The sequence below is a fragment of the Enhydra lutris genome, unplaced genomic scaffold (genome assembly GCF_002288905.1).
Source record: "Enhydra lutris kenyoni isolate GAN:26980312 unplaced genomic scaffold, ASM228890v2 scaffoldscaffold7, whole genome shotgun sequence".
In the NCBI taxonomy this organism is placed as follows: Eukaryota; Metazoa; Chordata; class Mammalia; order Carnivora; family Mustelidae; genus Enhydra; species Enhydra lutris.
The window spans coordinates 25,305,238-25,318,712 of NW_019154091.1; the positions used below are offsets into that span (position 1 = coordinate 25,305,238).

At 37.6% G+C, this 13,475-nt stretch overlaps 1 protein-coding gene and 1 pseudogene across 7 annotated transcripts in view; one reads left to right on the forward strand and one right to left on the reverse strand.

The window, feature by feature from the left end:
* Positions 1-13,475, forward strand: part of LOC111142002 (oxysterol binding protein like 8) — a 159,825-nt gene that overhangs the window by 85,964 nt on the left and 60,386 nt on the right. The gene's annotated exons all lie outside the window — the stretch shown is intronic.
* On the reverse strand, positions 8,833-13,046 carry LOC111142303 (annotated as a pseudogene).

Genomic DNA, 13,475 nt, shown 5'->3' on the forward strand with positions numbered 1-13,475 from the left:
CCCTGCTGAACGAGGAGCCTGATGTGGGGCTCAGTTCCATGACCCATGAGGTCATGACCTGAGTCAAAACCAAGAGTGGGATGTTGAACCGACTGAGCCACCCAGGCTCCCCTCAGGCCCATCTTTCTTAATAAAACAACCAAGCAGAAAATTACTGTTTATGTGTTAAGGTGAGATCATAATGGGAATGGGGCTTAAGAGATATATATAGGCAGAGAGTACATAGATCCTCTGAAGTAGGTCTCCAAGGGAAATAATATGAATAAAGAGAAATAGAAAATTACAAATGAAAATACAACTTTTAATTATTCAAGCTTGTAACCAGAAAGTTCACTAGATGCCTCCATTTCTGTCACTCCCATTTTCAAAAAGTTGACAGTTGACTGTTGCCTGAAGTGGCTGCTGAGTCTGGCTGTGTCTGAGAATTACCTGGTAGCTTTGCTTAGATACAGATTTCTATTCCACCCTTATAAAGTCTCTAGGAGCTTTTTTTTTTTCCCCTCGAGGGCAAGACCATGTATTTATAAAGCTCTCCAAATGTCTCTGATGTAGTAACGTTTGGACAAATAGTCAAGAGCAGAAAATCCATATTCCATAATCTGGTAGTCAGGACTCTTAGTTTGTCTGATTTTACTGTACCTTTCAAATTTCATTTCGTGTTTCCCCTCCTCATGAACCCAGCAAGGTAGCTTGCTTCCCTGTTCCCTAGCTTGGCTATGCTTTTATTTATCCTGGTTCTCCATTATGGAATGTCCTCTCCCTTCCCTTTGCTTATCTGAATACTTCTCATATACTAGGGTGCCATTAGTAAAAAATGGCCTCAGAGTAAGGATCAGATTAAGAGTGCTTCTGTACGATTTTATGTGGAGACTTCAGGAGGATTTAAGGCATTGTCTCTTGGATTCTTTCAGCTAGACAAAGGGCTTCAAAGGGTCTTAAAACTGTACCTTTTAGAAAGTCTCAGCTAGCCAAAAGAGCTTCTGAGGCTCTTAAGGTCTGCTGTCCTGTAGCACCATGACATAGCACTAGGTAGTGTATGGTCTATCTCAAAGAAATTTGTGGTTGTGGCATCTGTTTCACTGAAGTTACTCTAATAAAATTCATAAGAAACTCACAAAGTTTTTACAAGAATGGTGCTAATGGAAGAACCACCAGCTTAGATGGAAAAGGATAGAGGTAGTTCAAATAAGTAGAGCCTTTGTGTGTGTGGGGAAAATCCCAGTCTTGAGTGGGCATGAAGCAGGCTGAGAAAGCTCCACTGTTGTAAACATGGACCATTTCTTAAGAAATAGGGAGACTGACTCAGAGAATGGAGTGAGGAGCCCAGAGGGCAGAGTCTAGATCCACAAAGGACTATTTGCAAAGAACATGACTGTGTTCTACTCAAACTGCTAATGACGTGTGCCCAGCAAATTTCACAATTGCTAGCACTGTTGTGCCTTCTGTGTAACTCATTATCCTCTGCATCTTTTGAACTCAAGTCTTCATTGCAGTCCTATCCCTGGCTTCCTGCAGTGGGGCAAATAAGTTATCTTTTGAGGTGATAGGATTTTGGTTTAAGAGGAGCTATCTCTGATGAGCTATATGTGAGGAAGTAAACCTGAGGAGTACGATTTGCACTTGAATGTGGCTTAAATAACTAGATCCTGGCCTTAAAGCCAGTGCTATAATAGGATGACATTTTGGTTAGGGGGAGATGATGAGTGTATTTTACATGTGGAAGGAATGTGAAGTAGATGGACTGTGGTGTATTTCATTTTCAAAGATGACTGCAATAATGTCTTTCATCTTACATGCCTTTTTAAAAAATGTGTCCTTGCAACTTGCCTATCAAGAAATAGACTTTATTCTTAATCTACCCTAACCCCCATTCAATCTAGAATGGCCATGTGACTGCTATGACCAGTAGAATATGACAGAAGTGACATTCTAGGACTTTTGAGACCAGACCTTAAAAACACCTGGTAACTTCTGCTTTCACATATTAGAGGAAGCCTGCTTCCGTGTAAGAACTCTCACTATCCAGATGCTACCATGCTGTGTGGAAGCCCATACTGGCTTGCCCCCACTTGTTGTAGTCATCCCAGATACATGAGTGAGGAAGTTGTATTGGGTGTTCTAGCAGATAACTCTGTGAATCAGATATAAGCCCCCGCCCCCCCCAACTTAACCTAAATTGCAGAATTGGGAGCAGAAAATTTCGTGTTCTAAACCAGTAAGTTTTGGGTAGTTTAAGGTATAGCAATAGATGACCAAAATAGTAAGCAACACAGAGTGATTAGAATTACATTTATAATTTTGGAAGAATATAGTATATATGAGAAGATTTATTACCAGTCTGTACTGTCAAGGTGAGGTGTATACAGCCTGGATGAGAGTGACAGTGGTGGGAATTAAAAAAGAAAGAAAAAAAGATTTGTCAGAGATTAGTGATAGATTGGATGGAGGTGAAAGTAGAAAGAGTGAAGAAAGAATCAGCAATGACTTCTAGATATTTTGCTTGGGAAACGAATTTAAAAGTTCACCAAGATAGGGAACTATGGAGGAAAACCAAGTTTGGGGGAAAGATGCTGAGAACTCCAGATTTGGACATGGTGAGATTTAGACATGATGAGAAGTATGTTAGAGCTACTATGTGATATGTTAAAGAGAAAATTGGCTCTATGAGTTTGGGACTTAGTAGAAACTTCTGCACTGGAAATGTAGATTTGGAAGTCATCAGCATAGACAGAGTAATTAAAGACATTTAAAACAATAATGTGCATCAGTTGAGAGATTCCCAGACAGTATTGTTTTTTAAATGAAGTAGAATAGAATCAAAAGATCAGAGCTTATCTGATCTGTGAAATTTTTATTTGATACTCTCTGTGCTTACAAACGTACTTGATTAAAATATATTTCTTCTTGTGAGTTATAAAAAGTTTGGGAACAATTAAAGCTTGAAAAAAGTAGTTGGAATACCATCCTAAAAAAATGTCAACATTTAAGGGTCTGAAGGAGAAAGAATTGGTAAAGGAGGGTTGTATCCCAGAAGAATGAAACAGATGGTTTTATGAAGGAAGGGGAAGTGACCTATAGTTTTACATATAGCTCAGAAGTCAAGCTAGTTAAGACAGCTGAAAAATTATCCATTGACAAGATGTCATTGCTTGCTTTTGTGAAATCAGATTTAGGGACAGTACTGAAGGCAGAAGCTGGTAGCAATAAAATTTAGTAAGAAAGATAAGGAATTGGAGACAATTCAGATAGCAGACTCCTTCAGGAATTGTGCCCTTGAAGGACCAGAAAGTATATGATAGCTAGAGAAAGACATAGGGCAAGAAGGAGATTAGAGAAAGGAGATATTTGAGCATGTCCAAACATTGACAGGATAAAGTCAGTAGAGAGAAATACAAAACATGTGAGTAAGAGGGGAGAATTAATAGGGTAGGTCTCAGAGGAGGCAGCAAGGATAGAATCTAGCGTGCAGGTGAAGGGATTGACAGGACTAGGAATACAGCTGGAAAATAGATGAACCATGATAGTGGGGGTGCTGTTCAAGCCTCAGTTGAGGTTAGTATTAATCTGCCTTAGTGTGAGATTTTCTTCTGTAAGGTTAGTTTTTACTAGGTATGTGCAATAAAAGTAATCGTGGCAGAGTAAGTGTGGGATGCAGGCAGGGGAGTGGAGGTTTAATGGGTGAGTTTGGTGAATGCTTTGGTGAGGGGGGGAGGTCTGTAGGAGGAAGTGTCCAAATCAGTGGACAGCTTAAAGGCACTGTGTAAGTAAGTGGTTGTGGGGGCTGAGGCAAGGGTTCTCCAGCAGATGAATACTGAAATGATGACATAATTGAGGGTTAATGTAAAAGGAAGAAAGGTGTAGAGAGTAAATGTCATTGTCATTAAACTCCTCATGACAGCTTGCCATTTTTTTTCTTTTCTTTTTTCTTTCTTTTTTTTTTTAAACTACTCATCTATTCCTAGCACACATAGTACCTGGAACATAGTAGATACTTTTGTGTCAAGTAAATGAATGAATGTCTTTACTGAGCACCTTTTATGTGCTAGTCCCTGCTCTTCTGAAGCTTTAGTCTCATTTTTTTTTTTTTTTAAAGATTTTATTTATTTGTCAGAGAGAGAGAGGGAGAGAGAGCAAGCACAGGCAGACAGAATGGCAGGCAGAGGCAGAGGGAGAAGCAGGCTCCCTGATGAGCAAGGAGCCCGATGTGGGACTCGATCCCAGGACGCTGGGATCATGACCTGAGCCAAAGGCAGCTGCTTAGCCAACTGAGCCACCCAGGCGTCCCTTAGTCTCATTTTTTAATGAATAGATGCAAGTTTGGAGGTGATATTCATGTACTAAAACCTGTACATGAATCTGACATGAGCCTCACATATAATACTGTTCCTGTGTATGCTAAAGAGAGTCTTACAAGAGAGCGGAAGAGCATGCATCAGGAAGAAATGGCATTTATATTGATCCTATTATCTGGACTCATGCTAACAGCTACCATTCATCAAGCACTTACCGAATTTGGCTAATATGCTAAAAGTTGTATGTCAAAACTATACAGAACTGTTGAAATAATATGATAAGACACAGGCACAGTTACTATATCAGTTTTACAAGTGAGAAAACTAAGGACTAAAGATGTTAAGAAATTTGTTCAAATTTACAAAACTCGTAAATGTCTGAGGCAGTTTTCAATCTCAGGACTGTCAAAGCCTGTAGTCTTACTGCACTCTACTAGAGTGAATTACAGTGTAAGCTATTTTCTTTTTTTCTCATGCTTATGTGTTAGAAGTTTATATTGCCAGTGCTTTAGGACGGCAGAGATTCTGATATTTTCTCTTTCCTAGCTGAGTCTCCTTCATGCATATTGATTCATACCAATTTAATGTAGGTCATTATCCCTTAAAAACAGTTGTTAAGTTTGTTTGTTTGTTTGCAGTGTGGTTTCCTTTTATTGTTTTAGGATTTTCTTTTCTTTTCTTTCTTTTTTTTTTTGAAGGAGATAAGGAGACTGATTCTCCTCACTAAAGCCCACGCACATCAAGGTAGTCTTTTATTTGTCATATGTTTAGGTTATGGTAATGAATCAGATTATTCCAGAAATTATTTATGTGTCAGATTTCATACCTTATTTAAAGTATACCAGTTTACTTAAGAATTTTTTAAAACTTTAGTATGATTACAGTCTCTTAAATGGTTTGGTAATTTGTTTTATGCTGACTTCTTTGACCTTTACTTCAACTTTTCATCAAGAAAGAAAGACCTGTCTATTAATTAGTCTGTTGTCTGCCTTTCTCCCCTCTACTTTTGAATAAAGGCAATGCCAAGGGAGCCTGGAGACCAAATTAAAGCTCATCTCATGGATACTCTGTTCTCACTATATGACATTTGAGATTGTTATCAAAGCTTGATTAGTTACTATAATTCATCTTGTAATTCTTTGGTCATAAAAAGCTATTTTGCATACTTTTAGTTTTACAAAACCATCTTTCAGTTGTAGTGCTTTATAAGAGATCATAAAATGTTGCTTTTTAAAGGAGTCTATTTCAAACAAATTTTATATGTTTAAAATTTAAAAACTTTTAAAACTGAAAGTTACTACTTAATGTTACCTGCTTAACAGTTTATCACAATGAATTTAGACCATGCTTGCTTTATCTAAACTTCAATTAAAATGTGTATGCTTCGTGTTCTGTTTCTCTTATCCTTCAGCAAATTCTCTTAACCCTGCCAAGTCCCTTCACTTGAATTCCCTGGTAGCATTAAACATGACATGATGGTCTATATCTACAACTTAACAGAAAACTTTAAAGGGGATTTTCTTTGCAGAGTTTGCTAGTGTGAAGATGTAGTACCAGATTCCCCAGGGTGACAGTTTTAGACCTTGCTGGTATAATCTCAGGTGGCACCTTCATTAAAATGGTTTATAGACAAAAGGAGACCAAGAAGTCAGTTTCCTCCATGAATCAAAGCAATTCTTCCTTCCTTGGTAAGATATTTCTAGGATCAATTCATGAACATTTGAGACTACACACACATAACAAATGTGTCTTGAATATATGTGTTCTATTTCATGAAAAGTGTTTTATCTGAAAGAGTACTTAAGTTTATCCCCAGTACTTTTAATGCCGTGCTTTGATTTGTAGCCATAGATTGTTTTCATTACAGATAGTATGTGTTAGAGGTATGTTAATTTTCTTCTGAGATATTGAATCCTTACTGTTAGATTTTTGAAGTCATTTCTTAAGACACAATTGTTTTTAAAACTGAAATACCTTGAAAACATTTATTGAAAAGTGAGAATGAATAAATTAGCTGTGTTTTAAACATCTTTACAAAGATGAGAGGAGTCTGTCTTACCCTTGCCAGGTTTTATTAATTGCTTCCTATTAAAGCAGTAAGATGGGGGCGCCTGGGTGGCTCAGTGGGTTAAGCCGCTGCCTTCGGCTCAGGTCATGATCTCAGAGTCCTGGGATCGAGCCCCGCATCGGGCTCTCTGCTCTCTAGGGGAGCCTGCTTCCTCCTGTCTCTCTGCCTGCCTCTCTGCCTGCTTGTGATATCTCTGTCAAATAAATAAATTAAAAAAAAAAAAAAAAAAAGGCAGTAAGATGAACATAAAGAATACTAAAGGACACTTTTTTCTTTATATATGTTCTTTGTCTGTATATCTAAATTATATATATGTGTGTGTACTATATATATTTATTTAAGGTGTGTGTGTGTGTGTGTGTGTGTGTGTGTTTACTTTAAATACATTTAAATAACATTACTTTAAATACATTTAGTATTTATTAACATTTAATTAAATACATTTAAATAACATTAAAGAATTATCAACTACCACTTGCACTAGTTTCTCAGATGTTTTCTGTTGGGATTTCCTCCTATTTGTTTCCAGAGTCTGAGAGGTTGAGATTGCCTTCTTAGCAAGAGTGGTAAAATAGTTTCACCTATAGAGTTAACAGCTACAATTTTCCTTTCCTTATTTGAGGCATGGAGACGCAAGTTTTCTGTATTGTTAGTAAATATATAACAAGATAATAACTTAATTTACCAGTATTTGCATAATTTCTGAGAGAAGATAAACAGTTTCATAGAAATTTTTCTGTTTTCATTTTGGTTGTTATAATTTTGAACGTACGTAGGTTTTATTTAAGAACAACACAGTGAAGTTTAGCAAACTCCTGTTTTGCAGATAAAGGAAGGGTTTGTGACAGATGGACAAATTCCCCCTGGAGACTACAGGATTTTCTAAGGGTCTCATGCAAGCTGGCCTTTATTCCGTTTTGTACAGAGTTCTGTACTAGAAAGCAGAAACAAATCAGAAATGATATTCTCATTCCCAATTTGTAATTGGGAAATTTCAGGACAGGCAGTAGGGAAACATAAGGAAGCAGAAAAACATGTATGTGAGCTTCACATTACAGTTTGAGTAATATAGCAAACTAGACATTCAGAAAAACCCTCCTAGTAAGAACATCAAAATGATGGATATGGTGGGGGTTTTTTGTTTTATATTTTTGTTTTTGTTTCTGTTTTTTTATACCACCTTATTCTAACCGGAGCACTTCAGTGTTAAACTAAACACTGGTGAACTATATTCCTTCACTAATTCTGAATTGCTGTAAATGTACAAGTTCTAGCAGTTCAACACTTAGATTCAGTCATCTCTGACACATGGTAGATTTAATAAAATGAAAATACCTAAAGTAATTAGTGCAGTATACTGAACTGATCAAAATTAAATGAACTTTGGGAAACAGCGTTGCAAGATTATTACTAACACACTGCAATACTTATGTTACAAATTACTCATACATTGTTTATCGTGGTTCTGGCCATGTAGGAACAACTAGACCCCCTTCCTTTCAAAGGGAGAGAAAAGGAAAAATTAGCTCCTTTAGCAACTACGTTTTCTGCACTTTTAAACAGCATAAATATTACAGAAAAGTAATGAACATATTTGGAGACTGCAGTGCAGAACCTTATTTATAGTACCACTGAAGATCAAACTTAATATAACCAAGATGTGAATGTATATAATTGTTAGTGCCTTGACTATATTTGTCCAAAGAGTACAAAAACCTGCCCCCTGCCCAAAACAACAAAACCTGTGTAGTGACCAGCTCTGATTAAACAGAAATCACAGACACCTGATTGGTTTCATTTCTGTTGAAGAGCTCACATGTTTGAAGGAAACACTGTCCATTAAGGTGCACTTAACGCTTTTCATATACCTAAAACAAGATGAGGATACATTTGACTTTTTTTTTACCCCACTAAAAATACCAAGACTAGTTATAATTTCCATGCCATTAATGTTTGTTTTCTCCCCCTGAATGTGGGACTTCCTTATGGTTAATTTGTTAAAATGTGGAATGTTCATCTTAAGTACGCATACTAAGAGAAATTACCAGTAGCCTGAATACTGTAGCTAAGCATATATAGTTGTAGAATCTCCTTCAAAAAAGAGTGTTTTTGAAAAGCCTAAATTAATAAGTACCTAATCTTTTTCATAGAGCTGGCTGGTTAACTCTGGGTTTACATCATCATTTGTCTCTGTCCCCGCTGTTGAGAAATGATTCCCCCTAACCATCCAAGAAAACAAACATGCACACACAGTGCACATTCCCCACTTCTACTTCTGAAACATTAGTCAGAGGGTCATGTACATGTTATTAAAAATTAAGCTCAAAACACTTAAAATAATTCAATATTAGAAATTGACTCTATCATAAGTCTCTTCTTTATGGAAAACACTGGACCAGTTAAATGCTCCATCTCCACTCTCATTAACATTTAGGAAGCAGAAGAATATTCCAGCAAGTTCAAACTGGAGGTTTAGTTATCACAACACTGACTCCTAGTTGGCTCTCTGGGTTCAGTAGATCTACTCCTCTTCCTCCGACAGAATTTGCTCCTGGATTCAGTCATTCATCTTTGGCCACTTTTTAGCTGCTGCCATGAATATTTCATTTATATTCATCAATGTTTTAGCTCATGTCTCCCTGAGTAACTGTTGTCATCTACACAGGACTGTGCTTCCTAGAAATCGATAACTCTTTCATTTGCAAGGTCAGCCTTGTTTCCTGATAAAGCTATTACAGCATTAGGATCGGCTTGCCTCTTAAGTTCTTTAATCCATTTTTTGTTCTGGCAAAGGGCTTGTCATTTGTGATATCATCTACAACTATGGCTGCTTTGTTCCTCTCTAGTACATTTGTGCTATGGTATCGTTCTTGCCAGCTGCGTCCCGTATTTCAAACTTTACTGTTGTGCCATTAAGACACACAGTTTGGGGAGCACCTGGGTGGCTCAGTCAGTGAAGTGTCTGACTTCAGCTCAGGTCATGATCCCAGGGTTCTGGGATCGAGTCCTGCATTGGGTTCCCTGCTCAGCAGGAAGTCGGCTTCTCCCCCACCCCATGCTCTCTCTCTCTCACTCTCTCTCTCTGAAATGAATGAATGAATGAATGAATGATTGAATAAAATTTTGTTTTTAAAGTGCAGTTGAGGGGTGCCTGGGCACCTCAGTTAGTTGGGCATCTGACTCTTGATTTCGGCTCAGGTCGTGATCTCAGGCTCATAACATTAAGGCCTGAGTCACTCTGTGCTCAGTGGGGAATCTGCTTGAGATTCTCTCCCTCTGTCTCCCTCCCCCTACTCGTTCTCTTTTTCTCTCTCTCTCTCTCACATAAATATTTTTTTTGTTAACTCTTTAAAAAAAGAAAAAGTATGGTTGAACTGTCAACAAAGTAAGGGAATTAGCAGGTGGAGCAGAATTATTGAAAGTGGGAATCCAGAGAGGTGATGAGTTCTGGAGCCAGCATTTGTCCTGACTAGCACTTGCTACTTTCTGAAGGTCTAGAGCTTGAGTTTAATGAGAAAAAGGGAGAAAAGGTCTGTGGCCCATTAATGATGGAAGTTTGGATTGGAGATGTCTCCATGTGAAAAAAGGGGTCCTTCTTAGTTAAAAACATCAACAACAACAACAACAAAAACCTGAAAAACATAGCCATAGAGGAGGATGCTGGTGTATTTGCCTATCTTGTTTGTAACTCCAGGTAGAATGGGTGAGAGAGGAACTCTTCTTTGAGAAGCACAAACATATACTACTGTAGGCTCGGGGCCAGAATTCATACAATCTCTGGGGCAAAAAACAAAAACACCCTTCAGTTTAGTTTAAAATGATCTTGAGTTATTAGTATTCCCAGGTGCCTAGAAGAATCAATGCAGATACTTGTTAGAGGAGAGGTTTAAACACATGCCTCCAGAAATTACTGATTTTTAGTTATGAGCTCATGTATAAACAAAACAACAAGATAGCATTATGATGTGGAAAAATCAGTAAACACATGAGGTAACAAGCCACCATCAGAGGGAATCTGCATAAACTGCCTGCCATCCAGACCAGCGTTTGCACCAATTAAAATTACAAATGCCAGAATGTGATTTGATGGGTTAAAGACAATATTGAAAGATAATGCTGGGAACCTTTCAGAAGAATGAATGGGTGGTTCATTCAGTTAAGTGTCTGACTCCAGTTTGGCTCAGGTCATGATCTCAGGGTTGTGAAATTGAGCACCACATTGAGCTCCATGCTCAACACAGAGTCTGCTTGGGAGTCTCTCTCTTCCTCTCCTCTTGTGTGTACATGCTCTTTCTCCCTCTCTCTCTCTCTCTCTCTCTCTCTCTCCCAATAAATAAATACAATATTTAAAATAAATAAATCAAGGGTGGAAGACAACAACCCTCTGATTAAGGAGGCCTCACCATTCCCAAGCAGGAAATGTAAACATTAATAGTTGTTGGTTTTTTTCTAAGATTTTATTTATTTGAGAGAAAGCAGAGAGGGAGAGTAAGAGGGAGAAACAGGCTCCCCATTGAGCAGAGAGCCTGATGCAGGACTTGATCCCAGGACTTAACCTGAGCTGAAAGCAGATGCTTAACTGACTGAGCCACCCAGGCACCCTAAACAGTAATAGTTTTTTTTTTTTTTTTCTTTTTTTTTTTTTAAAGATATTATTCATTTATTTGACAGACAGATCACAAGTAGGCAGAGAGGCAGGCAGAGAAAGAGAGAGAGGAGGAAGCAGCCTCCCTGGTGAGCAGAGAGCCCGATGTGGGGCTTGATCCCAGGACCCTGAGATCATGACCTGAGCCGAAGGCAGAGGCTTAACCCACTGAGCCACCCAGGCGCCCCTAAACAGTAATAGTTTTAATGCTGATACTTGACAAGAAGGAGAGCTGAAAAGTAATGAATCAAGTAAGCATTAACTTAGTATTAGGAAAGTAATAGAATAAACGCAAAGTAGATAGAAGAAAGGAAAGAATAAAGATAAGAGAATAGATGTAGGTAAGAGCAAGAAGGACAAAGTTGATTGTTTGAAAAGGCTAATAAAAGTTATCAAAACTTGAGCAAGACTAGGGGAAATAATCATGAGGAATAAAAAGATACAAGTAGGGGTGCCTGGGTGGCTCAGTGGGTTGAGCCTCTGCCTTTGGCTGAGGTCATGATCTCAGGATCCTGGAATGGAGCCCCGCATCAGGCTCTCTGCTTGGCAGGGAGCCTGCTTCCCCCACTCTCTCTGCCCGCCTCTCTGCCTACTTGTGATCTCTTTCTCTCTCTCTGTGTCAAATAAATAAATAAAATATATGTTTTTTAAAGACACAACTAAAAATATAGGCAGGTGTTTAAAAGATATAAATAACTAGCCAATAAATTTGAAAGTTTTTTAGAAAGATTGTACTTCCCAAAATTTATTCAGTAATAGAAAATTCTGGTGATTTTTGTATTCTAATTAGTATTATAAATTAGCTATACAAAGACATCATAGGCCAAGATAGATTTACAAACAAGTTCTACTGAACATTTAGGGAAAAATAGAATTCCAGTTTTGCCTTAAAACTGTATTTCGTTAAGTCTAAAAAAGGACCCCTCCTCCTACTTTAACGTCTCTGAAATTGGGTTTGATTTTTTTTTTTTTTTTTTTTTTTAAGAGAGGAGAAAAAGGTGTTGGCAGCAGGAGCAGAGGCAGAGAGAGAGGGACAGAGAGACTCTTAAAAGCAGGCTCCATGCTGGAGCCAGGGGGCTTGATTTCTTGGTTTTGGCTCAGGTCATGATCTTGTGGTTGTGGGATCAGAGTCCCAAGTTGGCTCTGTGCCCAGTCCAGAGTCAGCTTCAGATTCTCTCTCCTTCTCCCCCCACTAAAATAAATAAACAAAATCTTTAAAAAAAAAAAAAACTATGATGTTGTGTAACACACAGCTTAAAGAAGAAAAACTATGTTATCATCCCATTAATAAAATGTATTTGAAATCTAGAAGGAAACTCTTAACCTTGTAAAGTTAGAATTAGGAACAAAAGGTGTATACCATCTATACTTCATTTCAATGTTGTACTTGGAATTTAGCTAGTGAATAAGATAAAACGAAATAAAAGTAAAGGAGCAAACAAATTTTACTTGTAGTTAGTATAATTGTTTATATAGAAGCTCTCCCAAATTCACAGGTAAATTATTAAAGTTATTAAGAAATTACTGGATACATGTTAACTGTGGTTGTATATACCAGAAACAAATGGTTAGAAAAATGCTGTTCAAAAAATACCACTTAAAAATAACAGAAAGTAAGGTACCTAGCAATAAGTCTAAAAAAGCTAACATAGTATCTTTACGTAGAAAAGTGTAACACTAAAATGGTGTATTCTCAATAAATGGAGAGGCATACCATATTTCTAGTAGGAAAATTCAATATTATTAGTATGTCAGTTTTCAAATTGATTTTATCTGTGAAAGGTATTTTGAATTCATATCTCAACTGGATTTTTCCATGGCACTTGATAAGATTATTCTTAACTATCTAGGGAGAAAAGGGCAAAGAAGAGTCAAGACCCTCCTGAAGAACTGGAGCCAAGCAAGAGTCAGGGGCTATTTAATACTTACCATAATGGTCCAGTAAGTAAGACAGGAGGTGTTGGTGCTGAAATAGAGACAAATGAAACACCAACAACAGAGACTTTGAACTAATGTTACTCATTAGAGTTCTACATGACATTGTGGCAAAAGCAAAACTATGGAAAAACAGTGAAAAGATCAGTCCTTTCTAGGAGTTAGCAGGGAGGCAGTGGTGAATAAGCAGAGCACAGGTTTTTATGGTAGTTAAAATATGTATGATATTGTAATGATAGATACATGTCATTATGCATTATGCATTTGTCCAAACCCATGGCATGTACAACAACAAAAAGTGAACCCTAAGATAAACTATGGAATTTGAGTGATTATGATGTCTCAATGTAGGTTCATCAATTAGAACAAACGTCCCACTCTGGTGAGGGGAATTTATAATAGGGGAGATCTTGCATATGTGGAGGCAGGGGTATACAGGAGATCTCTTTATCTTCCTCTCAATTTTGCTGTGAACCTAAAACTTCTCTAAAAAAATAAAATCTTAAAAAAAAAAAAGTAGAGGGGCGCCTGGGTG